General features: G+C 45.5%; 1 protein-coding gene across 2 annotated transcripts in view; it reads right to left on the bottom strand.

Annotated features, from left to right (window-relative positions):
- LOC121149301 (monoacylglycerol lipase ABHD2) overlaps positions 1–11,804 on the bottom strand; it is a 99,262-nt gene extending 87,458 nt beyond the window's left edge. Inside the window, exon 1 of one of the 2 annotated variants that reach the window (XM_040969811.1) lies at positions 11,700–11,804. The gene's annotated coding sequence lies outside the window, so the exon portion shown is untranslated. Of the gene's footprint in view, positions 1–4,406; positions 5,316–11,699 lie in introns of those variants that run through there. The other variant, XM_040969813.1, reaches the window with a different exon arrangement.
- Between the last annotated feature and the right edge of the window lie 1,777 nt (positions 11,805–13,581).

Raw genomic sequence — 13,581 nt, 5'->3', positions numbered from 1 at the left:
GCAGTCAGAAGCTGGATGGGTTGGAGAGCAATGACAATGAGTCACCCTGAAAAGAAGCTTCAGTGCTTTGCTTACCAGGGGATGCAGACGTCAGCCTGGAAGATAGCGCCACACACATGCCACTGTGGCTCTGTGCACGAAGCTGTGCGTGCTATGTTATGCAGCTGAGGGACGGATGTGAGGCTGGAGGCACGAGAAGCATTTACTTGGCTAAGTACAACCCAGCCCACAGCTATGCTGGGCAAGTATTTTCATCCCCTATTCAAGCATCACTGGGAACTAGCTCTGTACAACCTGCTGAACAATACAGGAAGCTGCCCTGAGGGTCCATCCACCCAGCCCTAAAATATAGTGTTTCACTTTCATATTTTGTAAATATCCTTTCATCACTAGAAAATCTGCTAGTCTTAACCTTTACCTAAAAGTGATGATTCATAGTGCTTTAATGTGGCAGGATTTTTCTTACTCAATGCTCATGTTTACATTAATTTACATATAAACTTAAATTTAGGGGTTTAGCATACAGTGGCAAGTTCCTAAATACTTATTTACTGACTGAGTCTGCTGGAGAGGTGTTAGCCAAAAGCATCACCACTGTGATCTCTTGAACAGAATTTTCTTATAAAGAAATATCACGTGAGGCTGAGAGCTATGGACCTTTAGTAACTGCCACACCACGGCACCCAAAGAGAAAGCTCAGTGGCTTTTGAATATCTGAAACAACACTTCAAAGTTCAGGCAAATAATTATCCTTCCCCAAATGAAAAAATGTTCAGCTTTCTCTCAGAGGAGCCACCATCCAGTGCTGTATTTCTTTCATTTCTTTCTTCTCTGTGTAAAGGCCACCTTACTGGACTTAGTTATAAGCCTACATCAGAAACTGATGCCTCATAAAGAGAATTCAAAGTGAGGGCAAGCTGTCCTAGGTAGCAGATGGGAAAGGCTCTCGAGATGGGGCAGATGGAAATGATCATTGACACTCGGAGGAAGACAAAGACCATAAGAAGACTGGTGATTTCTGCTACTCTAAGATGTGACAAAATCGTCCAACATTTTCCAACAGAATGGGCTTATTTGGTGCACAAACCATAAACAGAAACACAATTAATCCTAGGTCAACCTAGATCAAGAGATTGGTAGGATTACAAAATAAGGTTCCTTCATAACATCCAAAGGAAACAGAAAAACCCTTTCTCCAAGCATCTGTGGAATTCTGAAAATGTCTGTGGAAACAGACCAGAAGAACTGGTATTGAAATGTTTCTGATTCACTGAGTCACTTTCTCTGGGTGTGCAAGGTAAAGAGGCAACAGACAGATGTGGCTTCTGAGCTTCAGCTGGGTTACTCAGGAGTTGCTGGTGCAGGGGAACTGAGGCACAGCAGCCCCTTTGGGGCAGGCTTTGTGATGCAGCCATTTGCGATGCCAGCATCCCCAATTCAATTGCTGGTTTGAATCCAGCTACTTTGCTTCCCATCCACTTTTCTGCTAATGCATCCCAGGAGGCAGGAGATAATGGCTGAAGTGCTTGGGCTACTGCCCAGCATGGGACATCTACGTGGAGTTCTGGACTCTTGGTTTCAGCCTGGTCCAACCCTGGCTGTTGTAGCAATTTAGGGAATAAACCAAGGGGTGGAAGATCTCTCTTCACCCTGCCCCCACTCTGTTGCTTTGCCTTTCAAGTAGGTGAAAAAACCTTAAATATAGAATTGTATGACTTCAGGCAAGTTTTATAACCCCTTGGCATACCAGTCTCCTTGCCCACTAAATGGGGATGATAAGGCCTTTCTTGTAGAGTCATTCTGAGGCATGAGACAGCGTAGGTTAAGTGCCATCCATTAGAGTATCCTCTATTATAATTAAAATTGGAAAACTGCCAGAGAAGGCAAGGGAGGGGCATACTTCACCAATGCTAGAATGGGTCCCAGTCCAGAGCTGAATGTCTGGTTCCTTAACAATGTTGGGTCTGGTCAGAGACTTGCATGTGAGCCATTTCTGCCAACCCCAATGCAGTCAACTTCTACCAGAAACAACTGGATCACACAGTTGTTTCCAGAATAGAAGTTCTTCTATTCTGGACCATTAGGTTGTCCACTAGGCTGTTACCCAAATATCAAACCTGTGAACCGGCATTAGGGATCGAAGGCTCTCATCCTGGAACCCTGCTCTATGCTTGGACTCTGACACCATTATCTTCAAACCACCAGTTCTGCAAATGAAGGGAGAGAACTATCTGATATTAAAATTTCCTATTAGTGCAGCTCATTAGGTGTGTGCAATCTGAAAACATTACCTCACTGACCCCTTAAGCATGTCACAAAATAAGCTGATGTTGACATTGGAGACCAAGTCCATAATTTACTATGTACAGTGTGCATCCTCAGACATTACCTCATTTGCTACTCACATCAGCTATGTGAGTTACTAATGCAAGCAAGGACATTAGGGCACAGAGGCCCTCCCTGGGCCAGGGGAAGGCTCTAGCAATGCAGAGGAGCAAGACACGGCTCCATTGTGGTGACCATTTGAAGACCTGGACTGACCCAACCACTTCAACTCCAACCCAAGAAGCTCTGTCATGTCTCTTTGTTTACATGCCTTGTATAAGCTCTTCGGTAGCAAAATGAAGATCTCAGTGCAACCTCCAGCTTTCTGTGTAGTAGTATCAAAAATAATCACTAATGGGTGATATTAATGACTTGTATAAGCTCTGCAGCAGCAGCAAAATGAAGATTTCAATGCAACATCCAGCTTTCTGTGTAGTTGTGTCAACAATAATCACTGATGGACGATATTACTGACAGAGTGAGGGAAAGAAAGATTCTTTTCTAAATGGGGAAAATATTCTTGGCTATAATCTACTTGGCATCTTCTATCATTTCACTAGTTAGATGAATGCGTTTTTCACTGTCATGGACAAGAATGAGTGAGCACTCTATTTTTATGATCAGAACTTCAGAGGGGACTGCAGCCAGGGTATTTGGAACCTGAGAGCCTAAAGCCTACAGTGTGAATATGGGCCACATGGCAGGGAGTGTGAGAGGTTGGAAGCTTAGCAAAACATTCATGAAAGTATCCCCGCCCCCCCAGGACCGAGTACGGCCCATGGAGGTGCACAGGGGGGGCCAGGTCCCAGGGAACATCTGAGGACAAAAACCTGTACAGTGTCAGCAACAAAAGGGCCTGACAAATGCTGAATGAAAATCCAAAAAAAATAAAATAAAATAAAAAGAATGTTTCTCAGCCCTCAGGACTCCAGTGCAATTGTAAAACCCTAGGTGTGGCGTGTTTCCCTTCATCTTTAAGAGACAGAGAATCATAATTGGACACATGAGAAAGTTAGCAGGACACCACTCTGCACATGAAAATGTGCTAAAATGTGCCGTGCTAGGGAGGTGTTGACAATCACTTCCCACATCACAGTGCCTGGATCCAGGCTTGGCTCTCATTCTGGCTTCCTGTTAATGTGTATGCTGAGAAGAAACACATGTGGCACGTCCATGCTCAGATCCTTGCCCCCACATGGAAGACCCAGATTGAGTTCCAGGCACTGGCTTCAGCCTAGCTAAACCCTGTTTATAATGGACATCTGGAGAATAGACCAGTGGATGGAAGATGTCTCTCTACATTTGAAAAAAAGCACAATAAATAAATAAATCTAAACAAACTGCATTATTTCAAGTAAACAAAACAAGTAGGACAACCTGCATAATAAGCTACTAGTTACATAAAAAAGAAAAATATACAAGATATTAATAATCTGGCCCTCCGGGAAGGAAGGCTTTCCACACTCTACCTTACTGCACCCTTTGCATGCCATCATACATGAATGCCCTACAGAACAAAGTTTCTCCAATATATTGCAGGGAAAAAAGAGAAGGAGGAAATTTGTGGCTCAAAAGAAACATAACAGGGAGAGAACCCAATCAAGATACGTGATCCTTATTTGAATCTTGATTCAAAAAGAATTAAGAAAAACAATTATGACATTTTTAAACTGGAAATGAGAACAATGCCTGGATATCTAATATTAGAGAATTATTATTGATTTTACATATGATAGGGATTAGTTACAGAGTCCATTTCTATGCAAGACATCAGAGAGGTATTTATAGGTGCAGTTATATGATGTTTTGTATTTAAGTCTAAATTAATGCAACTTAGAGGAAACGTAGCTAGAATAATAGAGGATACACGAGTGGCCATGGATTAATTACAGCTCCAGTCATGTAGGTGGGCTGTGGGTGAAGGAGTATGGGGGTTTGCCATACAATACTGCCTATTGTATATCATCTTTAAATCCCCACAAATAAAGGATAATAAAGGGATGGGTGATGATCACAAGCAACAGGACATCGTCTTGGTTGAGACCCAGCTCACTTGGCATCCAGCCACAGTCCCCACCGACCTTGGGCTGATGAGTCACATGTGGCAAACAGCCTTTAGCTACTGCCAGCTATTGTCAACCTGGCAAGCGTTCAGGTCATGCAAACATCAATAAGAAAACGTCATGGCTCACTCCTAAAGGAGACAATCAGAGAAGAAGCAGAGAAGTTACTTTCAGAGGGCTCCTTTTCATTACCGTGAGCCAAAAGCATTGGCTGCATGTACACCTAGGATAACAAGGTCTGCTAATTCTTCAACTTGACTAATATTTCTCAAAAACACAGAAGGGAACTGTGCAGGATACAAATATGCCAGGAAATCTCTGCCTCGGAGAGCTAAAAGTCTTGCATCAAGGTCCTTTGAACTCAGGGTTCAAGTGGCCTCTAAAGTGAGCCTACTAGTCCTACGAAACCTCCCTGGTTTACTTTGCATTAACTCTTTGTGTTCAGTTCTTAATTAAATGAAATTACTTGTATTCAGTCCTTATTTATTATATCATTTCTTAAAATGAACAAGCATAACTCCTTCTAGCACTTTTATATCTGTGGAGACCAAAACAATGTGTAAATAAACACAAGTAAAATTCTGATGAACTTATATGAAGGTAATGAGACTGATACCAGTTTTCAGAGCGTAGATGCCTACTGACAATGTCAGCATCCCGAGGGCCTGTGCCAGTGGGGCAGTGCAACAACCCCCTTCCCACATCCCTGCTCTCGGCCTTTCCTGTGCTAAGCCCACCTCTGTACTTCAGTCTATTACAGCGGCTTTCCTGGTCCCAGCTCATGAGCAACTCACACTTGAATGGAGGATATGAGGCCATGTGGGTGGCCCTGATATAATCAGACATCCAGTGCTCAAACATTTCCAGAGGCTGGTATTGGGGTAGGATAGAGCCTGTTGGCAACACCAACATCCCATGTGAGTGCTGGCCAGTGTCCCAGCTGCTCCATTTCTGATCTAGCTCCCTGTTAATGGCTTGAGAAAGCAGTTGAGGATGGCTCGAGTGTTTGGGGGCTCTGCTACACATGTGGGAATCCTGGATGAATCTCCTGGCCCAATCCTGGGCCACTGCAACCATCTGAGGAGTAAAACAGTGAGTGAAGATTCTTTGTCTCTCCCTTTCTCTCTGTAACTCTGATGCTCAAAGTAAGCAAATCTTAAAATTTCCAATTATTGTTAACATGAAAGCATAAAGTCTGAATGTTCTTAATCCAACAAGAACTCAAGAAACCTCAAGAACATGTTCTTGGTGCTGGATTGGGAAATTTGCAACAAAAGGAGAGCAAAAAATATGATGGAGACCTGGATGAGAAGTCAAATGCTATCTCAGAAACAATCTCTGTCACCAGCTGACATGTTAGATCATGAATTTAATCATTTTAAATACAAGTTTCAAAAGAATGAAAATGCAAACGCTGCCATGGGGTCTTACTCAATCGCCACAGATTGTATCAGTCACCTCCTACTCCTACAGAATCACAATGTGACACATTAGATGTGAAGAAACGCAGAACTCTGGTGTCAAAGGACAACGTCCAATGCTGCCAACTGCATTTTCAACATTGTGTGGTCCACACCACCCAAAGACACCAAATGATGCTACTGCTAGGTTAGCCTGGATTTCCAGCAAGAAATGAGCTTAGTGCCATTTAGGAAAACTTTTTAAAAGTAGAACCATACCTTGAATAATATCCTCTACTTTTGGCCCTTCTAAATGCTAAGATTCCAAGGTCATTAGCCATTTTATCAAACTAAAAATTGTCTTTAAAAGGTTCTCTTGATTCTGAGATATTGACCTTCCAACAATCCTGGTGCTAGAATTATTCTCCTTAAATGAAATTGATGATGATGGAAGATAAACAATCCTATGTTGGACTTCCCAATTTTTGTTTTTTTCTTGCCCTGAGTGACATGACTAAGGCAAGAGTACACAAACACATGCCTGCGGTTATTGTATGAACACGGACAGTTTTCCAAAATTTCTCCTATGCAAGAGAGACTTGCAGGAGTGTAATTGATAACACAATATCCCTACCATCACGTTACAAATACGCTATCCGTGCTGGATACCCAGCAATCAGCAAAGACCAGAACGCAATGACTCTAGATTACACTGGAAGGTGACTTTCAATCAGACACAGAGGTAAATAAAAGCCAGCTCAAAGTTAAGGCATAATCAAAGACGAGAGAAAAAAACGCATGCAATAGGCAAGATCCGAGAGCAATCAAAAAATGATCACTCTTAAATCAGTGTTTATCTTGTTATCTACAATACAAGCACAGCCACAGAAAACTCCAACATGAAAACCCTGAAATCTTTTCTTTTAAAGCCAGCACCAGTGAAAGAGTACAAGCAAGGCAAAGCTAGCTAACAATTGGACCTTGGAAGTGGCAGAGTGATTTGCAGATCTTGGGAAACACCTCCAAGAAGAGTGACAAAGGTTAACCATAGGTTTGGTTAGGATTCTTTACAGAGAAGTGAGTGACAGCAGATAAAGGGTGGGAGACTTCAATAAAGTTACTCAAACAGAAAGGCCGGTGATGAAGGCTAGGAGTGCCCTTTAATGCCCAAAAGCAAGGGCAGAGTGGATGCTGTCGGGATAAGAAACGGTTTGGATACCACAGAGATGTGTATTAGGGAAGCAAGGAGGCCTGTAACAGAGAGCAGAGAGAAAACACCAAAAAAAAAAAAAAAAAAAAGGAAAAAGAAAGACAGCAAATTTCCCTTGTGAAGTTGCACAGTTTCTACCTGCAGGTCAAAGTCAAGGGCCCAGTCTGACACGCACTCCTCCTTTCTCTGAACTCCTTAGCCATCTCTTTGTGGTATGGCGTTCAGGAGAAGCCCTACCTCACACAGCCTCCTCTCAAGCTAACAGCTGCAGGACTTGGAGAAGACAAACATTTGCTCCCAAATATCCACAACAGCTTTAGTTTCTGCATGTGATATTGCCGCAGTCTTAGAAACAGCAAGCAGGTATGTAGATGAGATGGCCTTCATGAGAAATGATGTGGAAACTCCATACTGCCAAGAAATCGTAGGTGAAATAAAGCAAAGCTCCACACACCACACATATAGGTGCAAGCACTTGTGCACACAGGGGTGTGTATGTGTGTGCACAATATTCACAGGAATTTACTTATGGATGCATAAAATATCTTTGAAGGGCATGAGCCACTTCTGAAGGATGAAAATCAGGAAACTTCAGCTTGCATCTGAGAAACAAAATGAGACAACAGAGGTCAGGGTGGAGAGAGATGTATGTAACTCCTGAACTTTTTGTGCCTTTCAAATGGTTTCTTTCATCATGTGAATGCATTAGCTATATTTTTAAAAAATTAATTAAAAACATAAAAATTACAAAAATAAAAACCTTAACAGAAAATTAACAGAAACTATTTAAAAACAAAATTATCTTTTCAACACTCCAAACACTTGTTAATCTGGTCCACCGTGTTCTAGCACACACCAGATGCTTGATTTATTGACCTTAATGAATCTAAATTTAAAGGTCACAAAAGAAAATCAGAAACCAGGCAAACTCCAGGGTATCAACGTTGTGATTCTCTAATCAGCTTTTTACATGATGGCTATTTAACTACTGCAAAGGATCAGAAAATGGGTCCCCATGTAGGAAGCCCTCCGCCCAAATGGGTTCAGTAAGCATGCTTTACCATCTGTCATGCTAGCCATTTTGTAAACAGAAAACATTTAATCCCCAAACACAGTACTTTTGAGTCAAGGCAACAGAAAAAGCTGCACACATTTCAAAGGAGATAATGTCAGCACCTGTATAGCATCAATACAGAAAGTGCAGCACAGAGGTTAAAAATATCCTTAATCACATCTTAGTCTAAAAGGTGGACTGGGATGTGACTCCTGGTGCCAGACCACATCAAGAAGCAACCCTATGCTTCCGGTACACTCTATTCCTGGGGAGAGCTTAGCCCAAAATGCAACAGGAAAGGTTAAAACCCTCATGCTGCATGTCACTTACCTTAAATTGGGCAGGTAGTACTCAAAATGCACACATGCAATAAAAATCAGAATATCTTAGGATCGGAGGCAATAATGTCATGGCACTTTCAATCTACCTGCAAGTGCCTTTTGGCTCAAGACTTCCAAAGAGCCAGATTTCAGGCAAGAAATCAGATAAATAAGTTCTTTTGCGCTTAGGGCAGAAGTTCTGTAAGAGGGTCGTGGGAATCACTATGCAGTTTGTGGGTCCGGCCAGCGCTACCAGAAGAAAGACGTGTGTGGAGACAACCAGGAGTAACGGCAAATGAGAAGCCCTCCCACCACGCTAAAGACAGCAAGAAGGAAAGGGGACCATACTGTCATTGAAGCAGACACCAAAACTATTCTGAGCAGTGCGAGAGCTAGGATAACCAAAACAACAGCAAATCAAAACTCAAGATCAACTCTCAAGAAAAATAAATCAAAGGAGCCAACTAGTGAACAGCGATCATCTTTGTTTATCTAGAAAACAGGTTTACGAAAGGAAAGAAGGGAAAAGCACAGGTGACTGGATTTCCGCAAAAGAATACAGGTGACAGGCATCAACGTTCCATCAAAGCAAGGTGGCTCGCGAACTGAGGGGCCAACTGAAAAGAGTGACAAAGAAAATCAAAGTAAAAAGACACACATAGGACTTCTCTGGATAAAACGAACGGGAAAAGACCATTCCATTGCACTTGCCCTGTGGTTTATTTCAAGCTCTCCAACGGAACAGGAAAAACACCAAAAGCCAGTGAACAAGACAGATAACCAGGAAGAGGCAGTCACACACTCCTGCTTTTGGCAGGCCAGTCAGACCTACTGGTGCTCTTCCCGCTCAAATAACTAAGGAACTTGCTTAAATGCATTTGACACATGATCCCTGGACTTCCGAAAAGCACTTAATACAGTGGCTCATGAAATCTTAATCTAAAAGCATTCATACATTTATAATCAAGCTCTACCACACTGACAACTAGGGAGCCAGGCTGAACAGGCATTCATATTTGGCAGGACATCATGGCGACCAGTACCATCAGGGACTTTGTTTAGCAATTTGAGAAGTCCCCTTCCCCTTTAAATACAAAAATAAAAAAAGGTATCTCAAAAGAATGTGTTTCCAATAGAGAAGGTGAATTACCTGATTCAATAAAAGATAGACAAATATATAAGAACACGCAAAGTGACTTGGAAACCCCTGCAGATGCCTCTGCCAAAATGAAATCTGGAATGTGTTTAACGAACTGAGAAACAGGCAAGGGAACGATGAATTCCTAATAGAATGTGTTGGTGGTGTGGGCCAGCGTTGTGTGTCGTGCAGGAGGTTAACTGCGGTTGGCTCTGCTGGCATCCCCCACTGGAGTGCAGGCTTGAGTCCTGACTGTTCTGCTTCCAATTCAGTTCCCGGCCCAGGTACCTGAGAAGGCAGCAGAAGGTGGTCCAAGCAGGCCCCTGCCATCCATGGGGGAGAGCTAAATAGAACTCCTGGCTTCAGCCTAGACCAGCCCTTCCTGATGTGGCCATTTGGAGGAGTAAACCAGTGGAAAGACACTCTCTGTCTTCACCTCTCCCCTTATCCTGACTTTCAAATTAAAAAAAAAAAAAAAAATCTTAAAAAAAAAAAATTGAGTGGTAGATATGAAGAAAAAGTTGTAAAAAAAAATCAGATTTAGTAAATACTTAATAGTTCCTATCTGCTAGGCACTGTTTCAAATTCTTCAGACAGTAATTTGTACACTCCCCTAAAAAAACTAAAGCAAACCCAGCCCTTTTAAAGGGAACAGCGTTACTACTGTTTCAAAGGTGAGGAAGTAAGGAACACGCAGAGGTTTAGTAATGTGCCAATGTTTACACAGCAAAGGGCAGGGCAAGGATTCAAACCCAGACGTTCAGGCACCCACATCTGTGCCCTTCACCTCCTCGGGTTCCCTAGGGTGAGAGACTCAAGCTGGGAATGGAACACAAGCCACACGTGGCCTGGATCCAGGGTCAGCAGAACAAGCCATAGTTGAGGCTCTGCGACGATCCGCCAGCCAGGGGGCACAGCAGTCCTAGCTGGTCGCCTGAGCACTGAGGAACTGAAATATACGTGCTCTCAATGGTGACTTCAGTTCTGATACGCACAAGTCCAAGCTAATGGCCGGCAATGCACGCTATTCTCACCCTGACCTCAGGAAATCATGACCTCTTCCTCTGGGCCAGTGGCAGAGGGGGGCGTGGAGGGGCCAAGTGGGCGCTGCCTTTGGCTGTAATGAAATGGCCCTCAGGAAGCTGAAGTACACATCCCACGGATTCTACCACACCTGTAGTTTCTCTAGACCCCCCCTTTGCTGAGCTAGTTCTAGGATGTGCTAACTGAAATGCGGGTGAAGCTGCTGCAACCAAAACAGAGCAACTAAGACTACACAGTTCAAAGGAAGGAGTTTTCACAGCCGTTAAACAAACCTCTGCCCTTTGCTATGACCCATTCGCTTTGCTAACACTCCGGAGGGCTGAAACTTCTCAATCATGATTGGAAACGGAACATCCCCACGTGGGACCTGGAGGACCTCCCAGGTATCTTGCTCAAGCTAGACCTCACTGAAAGTGCATCTGCGGCTGGGGAAGGGCCCTCCAGATGGGCCATGCAGTCCTCCTTTGGGAATCCTCTCTAAGCATCCTTGACAGGTGGCTGTCATCCAGCGTCTGATTGGACACTCCCAAGGTCGAGGTCCCAGTTTCCCGGCCTGGCAGGCAGTCCCTTCCACTGTTGGATACTTCTCGCTGGGGGGAAAGCCCACGAAGCTCCTATCCTAGAACAGTGCCCCACAAGGAGCCAAACTCGGTCAGCGTGCCTCCAAGTGGGCCAAACCCTGCCTCCTTTACAACTTGAACCCATCGGTCCTGCGTGCGCTTCTGGACCCCGGAAACAGAGGCCTCTGAGGTACCCGGGGCTGGACTGAAACCTAGTCCCTCGACCCTCCCCTTTCTGCTGGCGATCCCGGACCTCCTTCACTAAACTCGGACCGACAGACCCCTCCGCAGACCCCAGAGGCCCCACCACTGCGCATCCGTCGGGGGGATGGCAACCAGGAGGCCGCAGCCAGGGCAGGAAAGGGACAAAGAGCTGTCAAGGGGGCGCAACCCCACTGAGATGCGGGCTGCCCCGGCGGCGGGCGAGTCGGCGACAGGTCCCCCGAGGATGCCCGAGGAGCCAGGACACCCAGGCTGCGGCGCGTAGGGCCGAGCCACGCCGAAGACCGCGGGGCTCCAGGGCTCGGCCCGGCGGAGCTAGGGCGCGATCCCGGCTCGGCGCAGCCCGCTCGGCCGCGGGTTTACCTGTGCGTGGTTGACCGCGGCGGCCCAGCTCTCTCCTCAGCCAGCTTCCTGTAGCTCCGCGGCTGCCGGCTGCGCTCATGGATGTGCAGCCGGAACCCCTGGCCAGAGCAGCTCCCGCCGCTACCGGCCCCGCCCAAGCAACTGCCGCCACGCCCCTGACGACCGCCTCCACCACGCCCCCAAACGCGGAAACCTGCCTATTCATTGGGCAGCCCAGCCGCTACTCTATTCGCTTTCTGCATTTAGTGCACCCGGCGGGCAGTTCATTGGTCAGGAGAAGTGCTCCTCAGAATAGAGACTGGACCCTCAAGAGGAGAGCTCCTCAACAATTGGCTGCTTTTGATGTCCTTAGCCCAAAAGCCAAGACGCTATTGGATAACGCCCGCCCAGAGGGGGCGGGGAAAAGGGAGGGCCAGAAGATGGTTGTTTGATGTTGATGGGGGCGGGGTACGGAGAGGGGGCAATTGTGACCGCAGACTGGTTTAGGGCTTGGGTCAGGTCTGGGGTTGGCAGGAGGCATGTGGGCCGGTGGCCCAGCTGCGGGGTTCTGGTGGGTCCAGGCCAACCAACCGACTCACCTGTACAGCCCAGGGCACAGGCAGCCACGGTTGGGATCTTGTCCTGGGATGGGGGGGAAGGTGCTGAGATGAAAGGATGTGGAGGTAGGGACAGGCCTAGTCCAGCTGGTGAAGGGGGTTGGGGACAGGATGGGGCAGCGTGGACCTCCGATGTTGTCCCACTGTTCTTTCACTCATTAACTAACCTTCACCCCTGGGAGTATGTAGTTTTGGAGTCAGGCCTAGAACTGAGACTGGTACTGGTTGTGTGGCGCTGGGTCCTTGGGAAAGTCACTTAACCTTTCTGTATGCCTCTTGATTTCCTCACTTTGCAACTGGGAATAATACTAGTAGTTGGTGAGAAGATTGAATAGTGCTGTTAAACATTAATGGTGCCTGGGCGTTCAGTTCACTACGCATTCAATCAAGACTGATTCTTCACTCACCTCATCTTTCCATGGAACTAAGCCCAGTTTTAAAATTCTGAGCCTGCAACTGCATTTACAATGGCATGTGCGTTTCCAAGAATAGAACACTTGAGGGACACGAAATGCAACCCTGTAGGGCAGACAGGGCCACACTGCCAGGACACGGCAGGGCTGGATGGCGGGGAGTCAGCAGACAGAGCCAAAGATGGGAGATAGCGTTGTGACCATGTTCGGTTCTTTTTTTTTCTAACAGAGTTCAGGGTTGTGTCAAGGAACAATAGGTTGTCTGAGTTTCATGAGTATAATCAAAGAGCATGCTCCGAGGGCTGATCAGCCCCGGATGGGAAGCTGCCCTGTGAAATCCATCAGCAGCTCCTGAGCCCCGTTGCCCAGAATGGGCATCATACAGTGAGCTCAGAAACGGCTGATTGGCGCTGAGTGTAGCACCAAACCCACGGAAGAACCCGCATCAGTATCAGGAAGGAGGAAGAAATCTTTGCCACTACTGTGCTATGCTTGGTTTTATCTTGGCTCCTGTGTGCCCTCTGCGTCATCTTGGCATAGAAAATCCCAGACTTTGGTAATAGATTTCAATACAGTCCTGAGTTTTTCTGTTAAACACCTTGGACTTTCAGATGAGAGCTTTGAATTGTTGCCATGTGAGGTGATGCACGCTGACTAGCTTGATTTCATCACACCACAGTGTATACATGTATCTGAACTCGTATATACCATAGTTACATATAATTTCATTTATACATTAAACTAAATAATTAGAAATTTAAAAATAGGTTGGATGCCATTAGGGATGTGTCTGTGTATACCTATGTACACAGCCACCTATGTGAATACATTCGGTTCTGATGCACAATTTCCCTGTTCCTTGTCTTTAGATAA

The sequence above is a fragment of the Ochotona curzoniae genome, unplaced genomic scaffold (genome assembly GCF_017591425.1).
Source record: "Ochotona curzoniae isolate NIBS_2020 unplaced genomic scaffold, NIBS_Ocur_1.0 scaffold_4701, whole genome shotgun sequence".
In the NCBI taxonomy this organism is placed as follows: domain Eukaryota; kingdom Metazoa; phylum Chordata; class Mammalia; order Lagomorpha; family Ochotonidae; genus Ochotona; species Ochotona curzoniae.
This window is presented reverse-complemented; position numbering and strand designations above follow the sequence as displayed.